Raw genomic sequence first — 22,844 nt, forward strand, 5'->3', positions numbered from 1 at the left:
CCCTGCGTTACCCTACAGACTGTGTCCGGTGAGAAGATCGACATCGATGGAAAAGTAAATGTTAACATCACGTTTGGAAGTGCCGCTTACCATCACACGGCATATGTAGCAGAGATCACTGATTCTTGCATACTCGGATTGGACTTTCTAAGGAAATACAATTTTTCCTTGGACTTTAAAAATAACCAATTGCATTCTACATCTGAGGACATAGCGTTATTTGGAGTTAATGATGAAGAAGTTAAATCTGTTCATAAAATCATAGCACAAGACAATATCACAATACCGGCAAGAACAGAAATTTTACTTCCTGGATCCATTGCCGAAAACAGCAATTTCCGCTACGGCATCATAGAATATCCCAATAACTGTAATAGCCCAAAAGGAGTACTAGTAGCCTCAACACTCGTCGACCTATCCAGAACGGTTATCCCGGTGAGAGTCGCCAAAGTAACTGAGAAGGGGAGAATAATTAAGAAAGGTGAAGTGGTTGCAGCGTGTACTCCAGTAACCAGCGTTGAAAGAAAGAGTAACATCCAAGAGTCCGTGTCCTCAGAGAGCATTACATCGGAGTTATTGCAGAATGCGCAATTAAACGAAAAAGAGAGGAATGCTGCAGATCGCGTCATTAAAGATCTTTAAGTTGTTTTCTCCCGCTCGTTTTCTGACGTGGGTCGAACCAGTTTGAGTCAACATAGAATCAAGACCGGCGATCATCCTCCGATCAAGCAACAGCCAAGACGTCTACCGTTTGCTAAACAGGAAGAGGTGCGAACACTGTTAAAAGACATGGAAGAAGGCGATGTCATCGAGCCCTCAGCAAGTCCATGGACATCTCCCATCGTCCTAGTAAGAAAGAAAGACGGCTCAACAAGATTTTGCGTCGACTATCGCCGGTTGAATGAGGTTGCGAAGAAAGACAGTTACCCTCTTCCTAGAATTGACGACATTCTAGACACTCTTTCTGGAAGCAAGTGGTTCTCAACACTTGATTTAAAGAGTGGGTATTGGCAGGTAGAAATACAGCCTGAAGACCGAGAAAAGACGGCATTTACTACGGGACAAGGGCTTTGGCAATTCAAGGTGATGCCGTTTGGACTGTGTAATGCGCCGGCAACATTCGAACGTCTTATGGAGACTGTTTTGAAAGGCTTTTCCTACGAAGCCTGCCTGATATACCTGGACGACATCATCATCGTCGGAAAGAGTTTTGAAGAACATTTAGAAAATCTTAGGAAGGTGCTTCAGAAACTGAAAGAAGCCAATCTGAAGCTGAGTCCCGCTAAATGCAAATTGTTCCGAAAGGAAGTGACTTACCTGGGACATGTCATCTCTGCAGAAGGTGTGCGCACGGATCCTGAAAAGGTATCAGCGGTTAAATCCTGGAAACGTCCCGAAAATGTCCATCAGCTGAGAAGCTTCCTAGGGCTATGCACCTACTATAGGAGATTCGTGAAGGACTTTTCTTCCATCGCAAGACCCCTTCACAAGCTGACAGAGAGCAAGCAAAGATTCTTGTGGACAAAAGAATGCGAGGATGCATTTAACAACTTAAAGGAGGCTTTAACATCTGCTCCAATCCTGACGTATCCTCAGCTCGACCGACCATTTATTCTCGACACCGACGCGAGCAATGAAAGAAATAGACGGCCAAGAACGTGTAGTGGCGTACTGGAGCAAGTGCCTGTCTAAACCGGAGAGGAATTATTGTGTCACTAGGAAAGAGTTGCTCGCCATAGTCAAAGCTGTAGAACAGTTCCATCACTATCTATACGGCAGAAAATTCCTGCTCCGCACCGATCATGCATCATTGACCTGGCTTTTAAATTTCAAGAATCCTGAGGGTCAAATAGCCAGGTGGATACAAAGACTCCAAGAATATGACATCACTATCCGTCGTCGTAAGGGATCATCACACGGAAACGCCGACGCCCTGTCTAGAAGACCTTACCAAGAAAGCTGCCGATATTGTTCCAGGGTGGAAGCGAAATACGAGCTGCTGACTCTGGTCGCAAGACAAATTACAACATCAACATCTGCTGATCGAGAACCGTGGAGTGATGATGAAGTCAGGAAAGACCAGCTGGAAGACCGCGACATTAAACCCATAATTGATTTAATGGAGTCATCAACCAGAAAAACCTACCTGGCAGGACATTTCTATCTGTAGTCCTACAACAAAACAGTATTGGGCACTCTGGGATTCACTTCACATTCGAAACGGCGTCTTATACCGGAAATTCGAATCGGATGATGGGAAGACGTTCCGATGGCAACTTATACTTCCAAGATCCCGCATTCCTGATGTCCTTAAAGAATTACATAGCAGCCCTACAGGAGGTCACTTTGGAATAATGAAGACCTAGCAGAGAGTTCGTGAGCGCTTTTACTGGAATAATGCAAAGGATGACGTTCAAAAGTGGTGCTGATCTTGCGATGCCTGTGCAGGTCGGAAAGGACCGAAGAGACGCAGCCGAGGCAAGCTGCAACGTTACAATGTAGGGGCGCCTTTTGAACGTATCGCCTTTGACATCTTAGGACCTCTGCCACGAACTGCTGATAGCAACAAATACATACTCGTTGTCATTGATTAATTCACCAAGTGGCCTGAAGCTTATCCTATTCCTAATCAAGAGGCTGTCACAGTAGCTGAGGTAATGATACAGCACTGGATTTCCAGGTTCGGAGTGCCTCTTCAGTTACATTCCGATCAGGGAAGGAATTTTACTTCGGCAGTAATCAAAGAACTATGTAAACTACTCGGCATTGACAAAACCCAAACGACGCCATTACATCCCCAGTCGGATGGCATGGTAGAGAGGTTCAATCGAACCATCCTTAATAACCTCTCATTAGTGGTTTTCAGAAACCAACAGGACTGGGACAAGAAATTTCCACTCTTTTTACTGGCTTACCGCAGTGCTGTCCACGAGACTACCGGTACTCTCCATCACAAATGCTCTTCGGTCGTGATCTTCGTCTGCCTTGTGATCTATTGTTTGGCCGCCCTCCGCATGCTCCTTCGTCGTCTGAGGAATATATTCAATATTAATATATTCATTCTCCAGGCCCGGTTTGAAGCGATGTACAACTTTGCACGAGAGCGAGTCAACTTAGCGACGGAGAAGATGAAGACCCGATACGACACAAGAGCTACTGAGCATCAATTCCACGAAGGAGACAAGTTGTGGTTGTGGAATCCGACTCGACGGAAAGGACTCTGTCCGAAATTACAGTCACCTTGGGATGGCCCGTACACAGTCCTAAACAGGCTGAATAACGTCGTGGTTCGGATTCGTAAGTCTTCGAACTCTATACCTAAAGTCGTTCATTACGACAGGTTAGCTCATTACTATGGCAATAGTACATAATGTAAATAATTGTAAATAGTGTAAGACCATGGTCCTTTTTGTTTTTAAATGTGTATTTAGTATTTGATTTGCATTTAGTATTTGATTTGTATTTGATAGCATTTGTTTAAGTTATCTATTGCATTTATTTTTCGTGTTGTTTATTATTGTAATGTAATGCTTATTAATGCATTTACGCCACAGTTGTAAGTTTAGCTTCCTGTCCAGGGATTGTACTGTCCGGGACGTGCAGTCCTTGGGAAGGGGGCAGTGTTACGAATTTGGTATTTAAAAAGCTAATGTTAGTTCAATTATAAATTAAATGGTTTTATTTCTCGCGCAGTGCAGCGCGTGACGAATATTAAAAAAAAGCTAAGCCGGAAAATTGAAAATACAAGAGCGCGTGCATTAAATAAATAAATATCTCTTTTTGATTTCGAGAAAGTACTGGAAAATTCTAGCGCGTGATTTTAAAATCTTATAAAAGGAGGAAAACATCTCAGTTTGTAGTAGTTGCTTAGTTTGTTGTTGTTTAGAAAACTGCTCTTGTTGATTGTAGCGAATTCGCGGATTAGCGTTCTTCAGCTGTTTTGAATTACGTTCTATTGGACATTTGAGTAGTTAAAAGATAACTACTGTGAGATATTGTAATACTGCATGATAATTTGAGAAAATTTAAGCATTTTTGTTGAGATAATAATAAATTTTTGTTAATTTTTCATTGGACTTGTGCATTCATTTCATAACGAACCCGTACGCACGCAACAATATATTTTTCTTCTATTGTTATTGTTTCATAATCAGATTTATTTTGTTCACTTCACTAAGAATGAATAAATTTATTGAATTATGATTTTTAAGTTTTCTCTAAAATGCTAAATGTACTTATTTTCATCGATTTTTAACGTAATAAGATAATAGCCAAAAAGGTCTTTAAAATTATATAGAAACAAATATTACTAAAATCATTGCTTTAAAACCGTGCACCTTGAAAAATAATTTAAAGCTTTTGTTAGATATTTCTGTATTTGTATGTCCGAAGTATAAAGAAGTCGTGTAAACGTTAAATGTTAATCCAGAAAGAACTTAACTCGTTATGATTTGAAATAAATTTTATTTATGGTGATTCTTGTTTCTTGATGCTGGTCGAAAAGAAACTTTTTTTAGTGTTTTGGAAATGAAATTTATTTTTGGATATACACTGCAGTTCAAAAGTGGCATCGATTTTTTCCGTATCATCTTTACTTTTCGAAATAGAGCTAACTACTTTAGATATTAATTAATATGAAATTTAATGTTTATAACGGCTAAATACCTTGTTTAAGGTATAGCACGGATAAAAAATTGCAGTGATATCTAGAATTATATATCGCAGCATTAGGGCATACAATTGAACTCAAAATATAATTATTTCTTGTATAAAAATTTTACACTACCAATGCACTTAGCTAGGTTTTATGCAAAATAGTTGGAGCTATCCTCTATTTATGGACCTAGAAGTAGATATTGCACAGTGTTTCGAGAGAAACACATTTTATATCTAACATATGATATCATAAAGGATTCTACGTTATGATGTAGAGAAATGTAGTAAGAAGAGAAATAAATGATTCACATAGATCTGGACATAATACATTATTCGTACTTCTTTCTTGATGTATAGAACATAACGTTTTCTATACAAGCGAAATTACGCTTAAAAATAGCTCAATCATTATTCATAATTTTATAATTACTAACCACTGACAATCCTACTATGTATTTTTCTATTATTATTTATAAGGTTGTAGAAACATTAGGCATTTTTTGGAAGCAGGCAAGATGCGACGCCTTCACCGGGAATCGAACCACGGACCTCTCAATTACGCGCTGAGCGTGCAGACCACCACACCACAAAGTCATGCCAAGAAGGCGGGAGGAATACCTTATATACTCCCTCTTTTAAAGGGCGACTGGGTTTTTAGGGAACTCAATCGCCGAATCATGGGTGGGGAGGTTCATCATCTACCACCCTTTTTAATTCTAGCGCCATTGTAGAGATATTATGTATTTTTGGAAGCAGATAAGCTGAAAAATATGCAACGCCTTCACCAGGAATCGAACCACGGACCTCTTAATTACGCACTGAGCGTGCAGACCACCACACCATGAAGGCATGCTAAGAAAGCGGTAGAAATACCTTAGAAGATAAAACAATCTAATTCTACCAGGCTTGAAAAATATTCGAGATTCGTAAACTCGAAATTTCTCACTTTTTTTTTTTTTTCGTCATTCGACTATTCTGAATCTCAGTAGTCGGAATTGCATTGCGACTATTAGTGAAATGAATTATTGTTCCCGATCTAGAAACAAAGTAATTTTTTCACAAATTATTACAAATTGTTTATCGGTGATTGTGATTTTATAATATATTTGTTAACAGTTTTCTGCTGAAGTAATTGCTACAAATCGGTATTTTGTGTTCTTAAATAGTCGATTTAGACAATTTTCTGTAATTGATGAAAATTGATGAAATTCTGTAATTGATATAATTGATGAAAATTATTATTTGTTTTAAAAAAAAAATCTCGAATTCATTTTGTTGTAATAATTGCGTCCAGGTATACCTCTGAGAGATGATTTTGCTCTCTAACTTAGTACATTTAAATAAGAGCACAATTAAGGAAAAAGATAGCTATTGAATAAATTAATACCTCAAATTGAATCTGAACTTTTCGATTAGACACCATGTTTTTTTAAATGGCTGCATGGGTGGTTTCATGGTTTATCCCATATGTAACGTGTATACGAGTCATTGTCCATTAGAAAGAAGGTCCTCCACGAAGGCATCTCTTTTGTTTGGGATATAGCTCTAGTGGACTTTTCCATAATCAGCTGAACCGAAACCATTTTACGAAGTATGAGCAAGCACTTTTATTGACGTCTTCATAGCTTGTCAGAAGTCCTAACGATATAGATCACTAAATAACACCTTCATTATTCCAATGAGACAATTAAAGTATTGATGTTAAATATGCGTGCAGTTAGGAATTTATATCTTGCGTTTTTAGCCGCTTTGAATCAAATCTGAGTTTGGACATTTTGAGAGTTTTGCCTTTCAACAGAGAACAATTAAAGAGGGAATTTGTTTAGGAAACCAGAATTGTAACTAATGAATATTTTTAAAAAATATGTTGTTTACAAATTACCAATTAAAATTATTTCATAAAATATTTATATTTAAGACAAATAAAAGAGAATTGAATTAGTCCTTACAGAACATAATTATTGAAAAGAATCATAAAACCATATTCTATCTGCACACTTCTTCAAAAATAAAATTTGAAATAAATGAAACTAATATGAATTAATCCATACTTTTGGGTAGATAAAACATACTGTGTGATATTAAAGGCATATCGTATGCCAAACAGGAAAATATTTTTCTACTTAAGAAAGAACCTTATAAGCTAAGCTTGAAACTCATCTCGAACTCAAAACGCAAGACAATGTTCTCGTCTCACATCATTTTCTGGAGCTTCGCTTTTTCACAATCCATATTAGTTTCTCTCAGACCTCGACAAATGAATCACGCAAACATTACCAGTTATTTCCATAAAAGAAGTTGCTTAAATAAGCAGTTTTTTAAAGCAGTAGCATGTAGTGTGTTTTGTGTAATTGATACTTCGCTTTTAATATAAACAGTCCGTGACGAAATGCTTGTATTCAAAGTTCAAACGTTGCAGAAATTCACGTACACGCGAATGAAAATATCGTCTGATTCTTAATATGGACGTTCTGTTCATATTCTAGAGATGAATAAAATAAGAGACTTTGCACCGCTCGAAGTGCAGTCAGGAATTTGAACTCAAACAGCGCGAAAGGGAACATGGGTCTTGATGTTCTCCAAGATCATTTGCGAAGGCGCTTTCAATTCGTTATTCACTATAAATTCAATATTCTATTAAAAAGCGTCGTTTGGTGTATTGCTTAAACTGAAATTAGAAATATTAATTTTTGCTAAAATTCAATATTGATGATTAAAAAAAGTCATATAATTTGCACTATTTTAAGCAACATTTTGATACAGTACAAAGCTCTAAATTAAAAATGAAAAATAAAAATTTGTTATTGATAATGGTGGAATATTTTGGGAGCAAAGCTTTAGGTACAATGACCTAAGGAATAAAAATAACGTAGGGTATTAAAAGATAAACTTGCAATTTATTATCGTGTAGGGTTTATATTTCTTTTAACTAACATTTATTTTAAGTTTAAACTATCTTTCCTGTCAAGCCTTACTTTCCCCTGGAATTGCCAATGCCAGAGTATGTAAATTTTAGTAGAACGCGCAAGGATTCAAACTGTCAGCGGAAGTATCTGAGTTAAATAGAAAGGAAACGAGTTCGAAAGTGTGCTTTCTTACTTCACGAGCGTGGAGGTGGCTAGTTAGAAATTGAAGAACCACGGGTTTCGGCCTGTGTGCTTGCCTCGGCAGTTTGTTAATCTTTCAACGTAATATTCAGAAGTTTGCTGAATTATCAGCGGTATGTTCGAACGCGGTGAGGTTAGTTACGTTTAGAGAGCCTCGTAGTTAGACACTTGTTACTATTCTTTTCTTAGTTTCTTATTTTTATTTTACCGGCGGGTCGGCGTAGTTTGTGAGCGTCAAGAGCACGCATTTGTAATTTCTAAAGTTGAATATAAAGGGATTTAAACCCTTCTCAAGACTTTCCAGTTCTTAGCAGTCACCACTATTGTTGCGTGCAGGTTGGAAGCGCGCAACTTTACATTGGCGCCCGAACACTTGTCAAAGTGAAATGGCCGAAAATTGGATGGAAATTGTTGGACAACAACAAGAAATGGCAAGCCAATTGGAAGGATTTGGATACCTGGTCCAGACGATGAGAGCGTCAATTAAGCCAATCATCAATCTCGACGGAAAAAATTCGGTGGCGATATTTCTAGAAGGCCTAGACAATCACTTCCAGCTCTACCCTGTGCCTGAAAGACAAAAAGTTGCCATCGCCACATCTGCACTAAGAGGACAGGCCGCGCTATGGTGGAAGAATATAGGCAAATTTTTATTAGGGGAATTCGGAGGCCAGACATATACATTTGAAAATTTCAAAAAATCGTTATTAAAGGCCTTCCCCATAGTGAAAGATCGAGCAAGGCTAGAAGCCGAAATATATAGTTTTTATCAACGGAATATACAAGAGTTGACGGACTTTATTCTGCGAAAAATTAGGCTGACGGATATGCTGTATGGGAAGAAACCCGACGCGGAGATTATTGAAATAATCTTACCAAGATTGTTACCTGCTGTGCAAGACTACTTCGAAATTAGAAACCCAAGCACATTGCAGGAGCTCTTCGAATTGACGGTCAAGTTTCAAAATTGCAGAATAGTGGAAAAAGCTAGAGGGGCATCGTATTCTCAAAGTATCCGAAGGCAATCTTCAAATGAGCAGACCAGAAATGCAAACCACTCTTATGGGGGAAAGAGCTATCAAGCTAACTCATCGAAGCTCGAAGGTCAAAGATCAAAAAGGAAATTTGAAAAAAAAAAAACCGTCCGCTTACCCAGAAGGCAGAAGTTGAAAGGAAAGCTTTAAACGAGTAGAGGGGCCTGTGAAAGCGAGGGTCCAGACCCCGGAAGTTTTAAAAAAACCCTCAAGAAGACACTTAAATACGGTCATCGTAAAGAACTCCCAGTTACCAATTATACAAGTTCTGATTGGCGATGTACCAGTAGAAGCCCTCATCGATACAGGAGCAGAAGGTAATTTTGAGTGATATTTTTTTAAAGAAGAACTTTAATAGGTTTCGATTATTTAAAAATAAAAACACAGAAATCATAGCAGCACAAGGAGAAACTTGTCAATGTATCGGAAAACTATCTTTAAACATACAGGTCCAAAATGAAAGCCTTAAAGTATTAATTTTTGTAGTAAAACATTTGCAAAGTCCACTTATTTTAGGTGTGGAGTTTTTAAAAGCCGCGAAGGCCAAACTGAATTTTCAGGACAGTTCTATTGTGCTGGAGATGGACCGGAGAGTGGTGGAACCAGTGGAACAACCGCAAGTTGACCTTAGCCTTTTGAATGACCATGAAAGTCAAGCTATCCAGCAAGTGGTGAGTACTTTTTCAAACTTGTTTACAGAACGAACTGGTAGCTGTCAAATAGTTACGCATGCGATACAGTTAACTGCCGACAAACCCTTTAGGACTAAACCTTATCGCTATGATAAACAGAAAGAGCTAATCATAGAAGAACATATTCAGGAAATGTTAAAGAACAAAATAATAACGTCCATAAATAGTGAGTACGCGAGTCCAGTCGTACTATGTAGGAAAAAGAACGAGTTTCCTCCTTCGGATAAAAGGGCTTGGAGGTTTGCTATCGATTACAGAAAACTGAATAGTATTACTAAATTCCCAGTTTACCTTTGCCGGTTATAGAGGAAATTATTAGAAAGATTAAATTTACAAGATACATGACTACTTTGGACTTAACGTCTGGCTACTATCAAATAGCTATGAGACCCGAAGACATACATAAAACCGCGTTTATAACAAAATCGGGCACTTATGCATTTTTACGCATGCCCTTTGGGTTGTGTAGGGCCACATCAACATTCCAGAGAGCTATGGACATTGTTCTACAGCTTGTCGTAGGAAAATCGACTTTAATCTATCTAGATGATATAATTATAACGAGTAGTACGTTGGAACAACATATTAAAGATGTGTAGAAGTTTTTTAATTATTAAAAGAGGTCGGTCTTACAATTAACGCCTCAAAATGCAAGTTCGCAACTAAAGAACTTAAATATCTGGGTTATAAAATTTCGCAAAAGGGTATAGAAACTCAGGATTCAAAAATAAAAGCCATCAAGAATTTCCCACCTCCAAATACCGCCAAGAAACTTTCTTCTTTCCTTGGGTTACGTTCTTATTATCGGTCATTCATAAAAGATTTTGCTAATATTGTTGAACCCTTGTTAGTAATTAAAAGAAAGAAAAGTAAATTCACGTGGACAGCGGAAGCAAATACCGCATTTGAAAGGTTAAAAGAAGCGCTCATCAATGCCCCTGTTTTGAAATTCCCGGATGGGAACGAAAACCTGGAAATTGCAGCAGATGCGTCGGACAATGCTGTGCGTGCGGTTCTTATGCAAAATGGCCATCCTTTGGCATTATTTAGTAAAACGTTGAATCATACACAAAGGAATTATACAGCTACAGAGAGAGAAACATTAGCCGTATTAATGGCTGTACACAAATTTCGAGTTTATTTCGGCAAAGCGCCAGTAACAGTCTTTTCGGATCATGCGGCTGTTGGTAGACTTTACTCGGGGGAAAACCTAACGCCAAGGTTAATAAGATGGGCTTTAAAACCCCAAGAATATAATCTAATAATCAAATATAAACCGGGTAAGGAAAACAATGTAGCTGACGCACTTTCTCGTATAAAACTGGACGATGAAGGCAACGAACTTAAATGCGCTGTGTTGACTTCAAAAATTTTAGATTCTAGAGATACAATTATTACTGAATTGAAAGCTGATCCTGAATTTGGAAGTATCTATGCATATTTGAAAGACCCCGAAAGCTTTGAACACACAGATATCGATGCGATAAGAAGTAGAGCAGAAAACTGTGAAATAATAGATAATTTATTATTTTATACGAAAACAACAAACGAAAATCTCGAGTACAAACCAGTCATCCCAGCCTCTCTTCGATTGAGCATTTTGAAGGAATTACACGACGCGAAAACAGCGGGTCATTTAGGGATCAGAAAGACTTTAAAATGGGTACGCGAGGTGGTATATTTCCCGCAATTATACAAAATAGTAACTGCGTATGTCAGGTCCTGCAATCAATGTCAGTTAATAAATGATATTAATTACAGCCCGGCCGGGTACTTAAATAGCATTTGCGCTACATTTCTGAATGAAATTTTAGGCATAGTTCTTCTTGGTCCTTACCTCCAGAGTGAGTTAAATAAAAAGTTTTCTTTTACTAATTGTAGATCATTTTTCAAAATGGACTGAAATTGTTCCACTTAAACGCGCGTCAACCAAAACAGTCGCAGATGCATTCTTACACAGATACATTTTAAAATACGGTGCACCGATAAAAGTCATTAGCGATAACGGTAAACAATTCATTAGTCAAATATTTGAAAACATATGCACTGGACTTGGCATACGCCATATCAAAATGGTCCCGTATAGACAACAGGCAAACATAGCAGAAAGAGTTAATCAAAACATTGTAAAAATAATTCGAAGTTATGTTAGCACACATCACAAGCGCTGGGATGGCTACATAAATGAGTTAGCTTATGCTTTAAGAACGGCAAATCACGATACTACGGGAAAAACCCCAGCAGAATTATTTTTAGGACGGAAGTTAATTACGCCTTTAGATAAATTATTCTTTGTGCAACAAAGAGAGCAAGAATTTAAACAGAAAGCTGTGCAAACACTTATTGACCAACCGGTTAAAAGTTCGGATACGGCAAGAAATAAGCAAAAAGTGTATTACGATAGAAAACGCCGTGAAGCAGATTTTAAAGTTGGGGATAAAGTGTTGAAGCGGAAATTTTCTTTATCAAGTGCCCCAGGCAATTTTACTGTAAAGTTAGCTCCAAAATTTGAAGGCCCCTATGTAATTCAGGAAATCAAGGGAGTCGTATTGTACCTTAAGAACGAGAGAGGGAAAATCTGTAAAGCAAGTCCCGACCAGGTGAAAAAATATTATAATCAAAATGATTTTGAAATCCTTAAAAGTTTCTTGCAGGTCTCAAGCGTAAAAGAAGTAGAAGGTCCAGAAGTAACGTCACCCGTTCCACCACCCAAGAACTGAAGAGAAACCTAACCCTTCTACAACCCATGCGACGGTACCGAAAAGCAGAAATGAAAACTTTCAGACTTCAGCATTTAAGAAATACAAGAAAGCAAAGCCGCCGCGTAAAGAAACCTTGGTAAAGAGGAAAACACCACTTACAACGTATCGCAGTAGAAATTCTACATCGAGGAGAACGCTTCCAATGCCAGAGAGTCAGGTGCAAACAAGGTCGCCGTTCCCCAGAGCAAAAAGACAGCAGGAGGAACGAAAAGACCACCACCAACAGAAGAAATTCAAGCATGACTCCAGACCGGAGGACGCCAAGACCACACGTCCAGGGGAAACACGGAAAAGACAGCAACCCGACGACTACCACTCCAAGAGGCCAGCATGCAGGGGGCGAAAAAGAAAAAGCAACGTGGACGACACTAAGAATACTGACGTCGATGAAACCTATAACGTGGGAGCAGTTCTGCCAGAAGAGGATGGCGGAGTTCCAATCATCGAAAACTCAAAGATAAGTTAAAATCTTCTATAAATTTTTCTTTTGTTCTGAAATGTTATGCGTAAACACGAAGTTCTATGTGTTGACGGAAGTCAATTTGTCTCGGTTGAGACTTAGTTTTCTTTTACTTTATTTAGCTAAGGCAAAAGCATTATTTTCTTTAAGTGTAAAATCTAAAAGCAAGCAGTTCGAGTTGGTCGAAAGACTAATTCTGTTATGTTAAAGCCAAAATTTGGCCGAAGATAAAAATAACTTCGTATTCTTATATTAATAAGAACTTTGGTTTCAGTGCCGCCAGCTTGGCGAAGAATGAGTAAAGTAAAAATTTATTTTTCTCTTTTTCATTTTATGGTAAATTGTACAAAGCATATGTATTAGAATTTTGTAAATATACGTAAATACTTGAAAGTTATGTAAAAGTAGAATTTAGTGTAGAAGCATAAAATTTTAGATGCTAAAAGTAAATGCTCAAAAGAAATGAATTCAAATTAAGTATTAAACTGTAGATAAAATCATGCTTTAGAGCGAAAGCCTGCATGTTTAAAGATGAATGAGGGGGAAGTTAGAATGAATGTGTTTTGTAGGGTTCTCCACCTACATTTGAATTTTTAAGAATATTAAAGTAGCTCATTGAGTTGTAGAATGTCGAGTAAGGTGTGTCTATTTGGTCGTTGAATTCTAACAAATCATGGTGGTTAGGGGAAGTGTTGTAAGACTAAAACACGAATATTCCCGTTTGACACCACACACGGTGGAGAGCCAGGGTAAAGTTAAATTAATGCTTGAAAAATTGAATGAATGTGAAGTAAGCAATAACTAAGAAAAACGAATCGTTTAAAAACAAAAATTTATTGTGTCAAGAAAGTGTAAATTATAATGTATTTAGAAAGATACTGATACTTATTCCTTCCAGATGCTGGAAGGAAAGACCAAGATTGATTGATGAAGTCCAGGAAAAGTTGCTGTAAGAAGAGAGAATTAAAATAAGTATCTACAGAAATTTATTCTACCTTTTGTGAGATAACAGATTTTTTTTTTTTTTTTTTTTTTTTTTTTTTTTTTTTTTTTTGTGTGTAAACGGGGCTCTTAAAATTTAGTTCAGAATTGTGGAAACTTTTCAATAGGTCGTTTCTAGGACCTGCTTCCAAGTTTACCAAATTCTGGCAGCGGCAAATGTAGGGTTTATATTTATTTTAACTAACATTTATTTTAAGTTTAAACTATCTTTCCTGTCAAGCCTTACTTTCCCCTGGAATTGCCAATGCCAGAGTATGTAAATTTTAGTAGAACGCGCAAGGATTCAAATTGTCAGCGGAAGTATCTGAGTTAAATAGAAAGGAAACGAGTTCGAAAGTGTGCTTTCTTACTTCACGAGCGTGGAGGTGGCTAGTTAGAAATTGAAGAACCACGGGTTTCGGCCTGTGTGCTTGCCTCGGCAGTTTGTTAATCTTTCAACGTAATATTCAGAAGTATGCTAAAGTATCAGCGGTATTTTAGAACGCGGTGAGGTTAGTTACGTTTAGAGAGCCTCGTAGTTAGTCACTTGTTACTATTCTTTTCTTAGTTTCTTATTTTTATTTTACCGGCGGGTCGGCGTAGTTTGTGAGCGTCAAGAGCACGCATTTGTAATTTCTAAAGTTGAATATAAAGGGATTTAAACCCTTCTCAAGACTTTGGTCTACTTTCCAGTTCTTAGCAGTCACCACTATTGTTGCGTGCAGGTTGGAAGCGCGCAACTTTACAATCGACTTCACTGTTTTACTTTGTAGTATAACAGATAGTACGCTCAGCTAACATATAAGTAAGCTTGTGTTTCAAATCCTGGCGAAGCATAGCTAGATTTTTCACGTTTCTCGATTCGAATGCTAGCTAAGTCAATAGCTTCTTCTATTGTAGTGAAAGTTAGCTGACCATGCTGCTTATTTCTGTCGAAGGCCACAGCAGCGCCTAGGCCATTTGCTTTTCAATGACGATAAGGGACTTCATCACGACTATTTGAAGAACACATCAAAGTGTTTTGCTTGAGAGAAATGTTTTGGTAATAGTATAAGACAGGACGCTTATATGCTAACATTATTGTGGAGATAAAATCGACTTTTTTTAGTTGTACATTTTAGCTTTAATTGTAACCAAGCAGGAATGAACTTTTAATTTATTGCTTTAGCCCGAATGCTTATTGTAACCACGGTGATAACTCGGAGAGACAGCAGAAATACCGTTAGAGAAGCATAGTTTGAAAAATACTTCAGCAGCAGATTTAATAAATAGACAATAAATAATATAAAAATGTCAAACAAACATACATATTTAAAATTTCAAGAAAATATTTCTTCTGCTGGGAACAATTCAAATGAAAATACATCCCCGATCAAATTTTTAATATTGATTTACGCAAATATTAGTGTATGTTATCATAAACATACATATCATACTTACACATATGATAGAAATTTTCACCTATTAAGAAATTTTATTGAAATATAGCTTTTGCCCACAAATATAAGAAATGAAAAAATGTACTGAATAGAACGTTATAAACAAAATGTACGTACTAATAATGTCGAGTTAAATATTTAGCCTTTTGTATTCCAGAGAAACAAAGCACGGCATGAGATACGACTCTGTTTATATAATAATAGTATGCATTATGAAAAAGCACCAAAGAAAGTAAAAAAAAATGCTTTGCTTTTTTATATCAAGTTATAAAATTGACATTGAGAAAATTTAACAGACATTAAAATGTTATAAGGTATTTCTCACGCCTTCTTAGCATGCCTTCGTAGTTTAGTGGTCAGCACGTTCGGTGCTTATTCGAGAGGCCCGTGGTTCGAGTCCCGGCGAAGGCGTTGCCCATTTTTCATCTCTCCTTGCTTCAAAAATACCTAATGTCTCTACAATGTGATGAAAGTAAGTTGTCTCAATATGGATTAGAAATAAGGAGGTTAAGTAAAGAAAATAACCTGTTTCTGTTATAATGTATTTCTCCCGCCTTCTAACATGCCTTCGTGCTGTAATGGTCAGCATACTCGGCGCGTATTCAAGAAGTCAGAGGTTCGAGTGCCAGCGAAGGCATTGCTCATTTCTTCGATTTCCTTGCTTTGAAATAACCTAATGTCTCCACGGTGACCCCCAGACTAGAAAAGGTGGTGGATGATGATTCTTCACCACCAGGATTTGGCAATTGGATCCCTAATCCCCAGCCGCCCTTTAAAATGGGGAGTATATAAGGTATTCTTTCACCTTCTTACCATGCTTTCATGGTGTAATGGTTAGCACATTCGGTGCTTATTCAAGAGGTCCGATGTTCGAGTCCCGGTGAGGACATTGCTCATGTTTCCACTCTCCTGCTTCCAAATATCCTAATGTCTCTACAATGTAAGGGAAATATATTCATCTTAATGAGTTAAAAAATAGCAAATTAAATAATACTTGTAAAGTAGATTACAATAGCAATTAGTGACACAGTAGAAGTTAGTTTATAACTATAACACGAAGGATGGCTGGAATTTTGTCCTGTTAGGGAAATAAAAATTTTAGATTACCTTTTTGTGCAGAATTTCATAACATAACTGTCATTCAGTAAAGTGATGGCCGAGAGTTTAAATTTGAATCTCGCTGCTAGAAAACTGAGATACATAGAATAATTTGATGATGAAACATTTTATCGCATTTAGTATAAAGTAATTTTTAAAGAAGAAGGGTGAATTTACTGAGAAATATACGGTAGTTCTTTGTAAAATTATCTAAACGGCGATCTGCATCCCGCTTGATAGACCGTTTTATTGCTAGAGGCTTGGACGTTGAGAGCTGGTACCACATTCATCTTATAATTGCACCATATTATTTTTTTCCATTCTTGAAGTTATATAAACAACGTCGTTTTTGTACCACTTCTGCTCGAAATATGTTAGTATTACTCGATTTGAAATTAGGCAAAGCAATAGTTTGGAGTAGATTTCCAATAGAACTCTATGGGTCTGAGGTCCCTCTTTGTCAGGAGAAAAAAAAAATGCGTCTCCTGAAGAAGACAGACCTGCTTCTGATCGTCCTCGAAATCGATAGGGTTTTACTGAAAACCTACGCCAGACTAATGTTGCTCTTTTATCGAATTTTAAATTTTACATTGGTATTTTATCTTCCACCCTTATCTTTATCTTTATTACATTGGTATTTTTATCTTCCAGTTTGTGTAGATCTGTATTTTAGAGGGGGAAAATTGTCCAGTTTAGAGAATGCGATTAATCTCGTTTAGGAAAACCATCCATGGTTTCAGATGATTCTTAAATTCTGCAGAATTACTCTTTTAAAGAAATGATGTTTGATTATTAATATTCAGTCATTATTGTCAATCAATCATCCAACAATTATAATGTACTTTCAAAAATATTGGTAACTCTCTGCGCATCGGTGTTTTTGTGATTCAGCGGTAATCCAGGTTTGTCGAAAGTGTGGTGGTTCAGCAAAACATAATATCACATCTCATATCAATAAATCAAAATCAATAATCACCAATCAATAAAATGTAAATTGATTTAATTAAATATAATAATATCTCAATCTCATAAATCGCACATCATCCATCGAGTAACTTCCATCGAGTCTCTGAACACACTCAATGGCGCTCTCAGCGCCCTCTAGCGTTAGGCGGGTCTTACCACTCTCAAACCTCTAAAATTTACTCACTGCTATTTCTTCAATACTTCCAAATATTTTCATAGTATTCTTATCTTTGATGTAAATTCACATTAGTTGATAAATATCTGGCATAAAAGGAAACATTATTAGTACTTTAACATTTTTTTATTCTCATAGTGAGTAAAAATAGAAGTTTAAAGGTAAGTTATCACAATTTCCATTCCTGCATACTGAAAATCACATCCACGGAAACGATTCTTCACACATTTTGGATACACTTTGTAAATTTCCTAAGAAATGAAGACCCACCAGATTAACTTTATTCCTTTTCCGTAACAATAAAAGTTATAATAATTATCATTTAAATTTCTTTTAGCAGTCCTCGGTGTTATCGTAAATAAAACTCGCAGAAAGCGCGTATCTAATACATTGTATTATGACCATATATGAAGGAAATGGAAACACACAAATCTTGCCCCTATACCGCAGAAACGAGGACTATAGTAACAAGACCAAATAAGGTTAATCAAAAACACACTCGTCCTTAATCCGACACCGCACTAACGAGGACTAGATAGTATTCTGACCATATTTGGAATGCACATGTTCATTTCGAACAGCAGTAAGGGGAGCTTGCTTTTTCTGGCATGGAAGCGTGGCCCCAATTTTTGCACAAAGATGCACAGCCCATACACAGTTTTACACAGAAATAAACAACTTATATTCATACCGAGGACATAGCTCGGATTTAGCTCATAATTGGTTTCTACATGGATCCGAGGTCCCTGATTGCGATTCTGGCATTATTTCGAACCGAGGATGTCCTTGGTTCTTCGAAAGTCCTCGGTCAGAAGGTGTGTATACATATTTCCGTCCTCGATTTCCACCCTAGGCGAACACATACACACACACACACACACACACACACACAAAAAAAAAAAAAAAAAGTTTAAAATTTGCTATAAAATAAACGTTTAGTACACAATAAAATTTTAAATTTGATAAGAGTTTTCTAAATGTGCTCCAATTTCTTAAATAAGAAGAATAGAAACAAAATCATTTTAAATGAAAATTAAGAAACTGATTATTAAAAAAGTGCATAAAATATCTTGCATTAAAAGCTTTCTAAATACAGAAGTATAATTTCTGTTATTAGAAATTCTTTAATCAATAATCTGAATGTAAACAATTTTAATTCGTAATCTAAATACACTAAGATTTAGATTATTAAATAAAGCACAGCGTATGAAATTATTTATCTTGGCATTCTAATAAAAAGTAAAACATTTATTTATTTATTCAATTGGTGGACACTTAGCTGATTAGGTTTGGCTATTAGTAAGTCCGGAAGTGGTTGTCACTTTATTGCGAAAGAACTTAAATAGGTGGGCCACCATTACCTCCTATGAAGGGACGCACAATTACAGCCATACCTTACCCGGGATTCGAATCTGGGCCCTTCCATACCGCAGTAGGTTTCCCTATCCACTACACCATCTGGTCGTCACATTTATTTTATTTATTTTGACGAATTATATTTATTGAAGTATACAAATAATTTATTTTATTTTATTTATTTTTTGAAGGTGTACCTGAGTACAAGAACTGGCAGTTATGTATTAAACAGAGTTGGACCCCGTGACTATCCGATAGATTACGTTCTCATGAGAAGATACTTTCTTAAATGCATCGATTGTATACCTATACGCTTATGCAACTGGTACGTGTAGAAGTTCTACATCGATCCCAGATTCCATCACAAGCGCCTCCGAAATATCACTTCTTGAACAAGGAGCCCGTTCTTAATGATCACTTTGGTCCTAAGTGGTTATCTGGATATATAATTCAAAAGAGAGATATTGTACTCTTCACGGACAGAGGTGCTGTTTTCGAAGGGAGTGAGGAAGAAGTCCTAATCGACACAGTTATCATGGCCACCGGGTACACATGGAAATTTCCTTTCTAGGATGAAGGAATTGCGCAGCAAGAAGAGGATGGAAGAATCATTTTATACAAGGGAATGTATCCTCCTCACTTGAAACATCCAACACTCGCAATAACGGGTTTTCTATTACCATTTGGACCAGGGTTCCCAGTCGGTGAGATGCAGTGTCGATGGGCAGCTCATATCTTCGCAAGAAAGGGGCGTTTGCCTTCTGCCAAGAAAATGCTAAAAGACATTACAAGAATTCACGAGAGGAATGTAACGGGATATGTCCCAAATGATAAAATGACATTAAGGGTTAACTGCATGCAGTATTTAGACGACTTAGCATCGAAATTTGGTGCAAAGCCGAATCTATTCAAATTGTTCTTCACTGATATCCGACTGTTTTCGAAGCTTTGCTGGGGTCCTTTTCTTTCCTATCAATATCGACTACAAGGACCAAACAAATGGGGTGGAGCAAGAGATGCCATCATGACTTGCAAAGAACGAGTAAAATATACATTACGGAAGGATAGAATCAAGCAGTAACGTTTGAGCTACAGTTTTGTTTACAAAAGTACGTAACTATCAGAGGAACTTGCTGTAATACGTTGCAGTTTAAGTTCTTTTGTTGCAGTCTAAAAACTTTTAGCATTTATTTCTTTAATTTAAAAAATACATAACTCAAACATGTGGTACTTAAGAAATGCTTGCTTCAAAAAACTGTTTATCGTTACACAAAAAAATTTTTTTTTTTTTGATAAAAGCTGTTTTGCTTTAACTTAATGAAATAATTACTTTACAATGCATTTGCTCATGCTCTCTCAGGATAAATTTATAGGTAAACCTTATATTGTTTATTACATGATATTATAGAATAAATTTCTAGGAGAAATTTTTTTGTTCCATTTCATTTAAATTTATTTCCTCAAATTTCATTAGCGATATATTTCTCATTCAATGAATTCAGTTCTCACTTCGCGGCAAGGCAAAAATACATGAAACTTCAAAATAGCTTTATTAAAAATTGAAAAATAAAAAACACCAAATAGAGCTAAAACAATTTAAAATTTTCTTTTACAAGTAAAATTAGAGTTTCTACGCAAAAAAAGCGATTCGGCGAGCGGGCAAGAAGGCAGATTTTTCGATGCAAAAAACTGAAAGATTTTTTTGGCCCCAATCGGCAAAACGACACTGAAGATGCAAAAACTGACATAATTCGCTATTCTGCTCTGTTTCAAATGTAAACAAATATGGCTGCTATGGTAAAAACAATTAGGCTTAGCAGCACTTAAACAAATTTTAAATTGTTGATATTCGAGAATATAATTTACTTACACAATTATTCATGAAATTCAAACACTAAATTCAATGGACTGTAGATTTCTTTTTATTTTACTTCTGTTAACAGATATTAAAGACATGAGAATATACATAGTCTTACTTGGATGGACACTCTTGCCATCCATATACATACATTTACCAACTCGAACTACCAGCACACACACAATCTATGGCCTCTGGCTTTCCACAGTTGTTTCGTTTTTCTACTCGTGGTTGCCAGATCACTCTAGTTAAACAATATTCGTTTGATCATGGCGTCACTTCCCTTCTGCCTTAACGTACCGCCCGTGTTGGGCATTTGTTACACAGTTAACAGTGACCAAAATTAAACACTTTGAAATCGCCATATAGTCTAAATCATATATCACAAAATTTAAATTGATACACTTGAACAAAATCAATAAGCATAATTAAACACAGAACATGAAATGCGCAACATATAAATTCAAATACAGTGGATAAATAATATTCTTTTGAAGTCAGCAAATATGCATGAACTTATGTAACATCTACTGATAGTACAGCTAATTTAGTTATTGGTCTTTTTAAGAGACCTGACTTGGTTTTTACATTACGAACTCTTAATGTCCTTTTATCCTTTTAACCTTTTTATCCTTACCATAAATTAGCTTTTCTATTTTCCCCAGTAACCAAGTTGAAATATGCATGTTGTCTTCCTTTATTAAAACTATAGTGCCCTTTTTAACGTTATACTTAGAGAAATACCACTTAAATCGTTACTGCAAATGACTGATGTAATCATTTTGCCACCTTTTACACAAATATTGCGTTACTTTAGTAGCAGTTTAAAGAACTGTCAGAAAAATCCGTTAAATGAGGCTTCGTTATAGATGTTAAAGGTCGCCCGAATAGAAAGTGTGCGAATGTAAGAGTTTATAAATCATTGGTGCCATTCGACAGAGGGGATTTTAGACGTGAATTTAAAATTCTTTCAATGTGGTTCAAAATTGTAAGAAACTCCTGAAATGTAAAAATCAACCTCCCAACTGCACGCTTAAGATAAAACTTAAACGACTTAACACCTGCCTCTCAAATACCTCCAAAGTGAGAAGCCCTGAGAGCAATAAACTTCCAATGACTCCTTTCAGTTGTCAGATATTTGGTTAAGAATTCATCAGGGTATTTCACCCAATTCTAAAGTCGCTTCAATTCATTGAATTTCAAGCAAGGAACATGACGATAAAGAACCCGATGCGTCGAATACCACTCGTAACTTAGTTGTACTGCTTTTTGCTCTGTAAACACCATGATGAGGCATCATGTACATGGGAATTTCCGACACACTCTTCATTTTTTGCATATGCCCTAACGCTTCATATTCACTCATGAAGTCACAGTACATCCTAGACATGTCAGTCACTTGTGAAGCAGTCACAGACGAACCAATAAATTCTGAATTGTTTATTTGGTTTCAATTAGATAATACAGTCAAAAGTCGTTAATTCGGACACCCATAATCTGGAATGATCTATAATCCGGACCTCAAAGCCACAAACTTTCTGCTCGACGCATGCGCGTAAGACCTTTACGGCTGCGAATATGCTTGTGCACGTGCGCAAAATACGTTTACGAGTGCGCGTTTAATGTATAACAGACGGTATAAGCTAAGCTAAAATTATCTTATTATCTATTTCAGTTAATGTTGCAGATTGCGTTGTTCCTTAATCTTCGAATTGGATCCGGCTTATTATTTTTTGCAAACTGTTAGAGCAATTTTATAAAAGTAAGCTTGAACTTTCGATTATGTCAAATAGAATTTCTGATATATATTTACTAATATGTAAAGGATTTACAAAGCGAAAGTATATTTCGAAGTTCATTAAACAAAAAGTGGAATTGCTGCAAAAAATGGATAAAGGCATATCCTTTGTTTATCTAAACTTTAACGTTTGTTTATCTAAACTTTGTTTATCTTTAACGCATCTTTGGCGCGCAATGAATTGGAAGTTGATCTGTCAGCACTATCCTTATCTTCAGGGCAGATGTTTTTATTTTATTTGGCTTATAATTCCTTACTAAATGTAGTATTTCATCTCGATGTACTCCGGCTTTGATATGATTTAAATCAAATTCCTCGTCATTATAATTCGCTTCCGATAGCGAAAAAAGTGACAGAGGTTATTGAAAACGAAAAAATTTCGATTGACAAATTAGTCGGTAGACACAGCAATAATAGGACTTGAACAGCGGAACTTTGTAACTGAACAAGAAATTATGTCTG

At 36.5% G+C, this 22,844-nt stretch overlaps 1 pseudogene; it reads left to right on the plus strand.

The window, feature by feature from the left end:
- The first annotated feature begins 789 nt into the window (after positions 1-789).
- Positions 790-20,141, plus strand: LOC146998603 (dimethylaniline monooxygenase [N-oxide-forming] 2-like; annotated as a pseudogene).
- The last annotated feature ends 2,703 nt before the right edge of the window (positions 20,142-22,844 follow it).

Source organism: Stegodyphus dumicola, chromosome 2 (genome assembly GCF_044657685.1).
Source record: "Stegodyphus dumicola isolate Sdum_Otavi_A_Nest chromosome 2, ASM4465768v1".
Lineage (NCBI taxonomy): Eukaryota > Metazoa > Arthropoda > Arachnida > Araneae > Eresidae > Stegodyphus > Stegodyphus dumicola.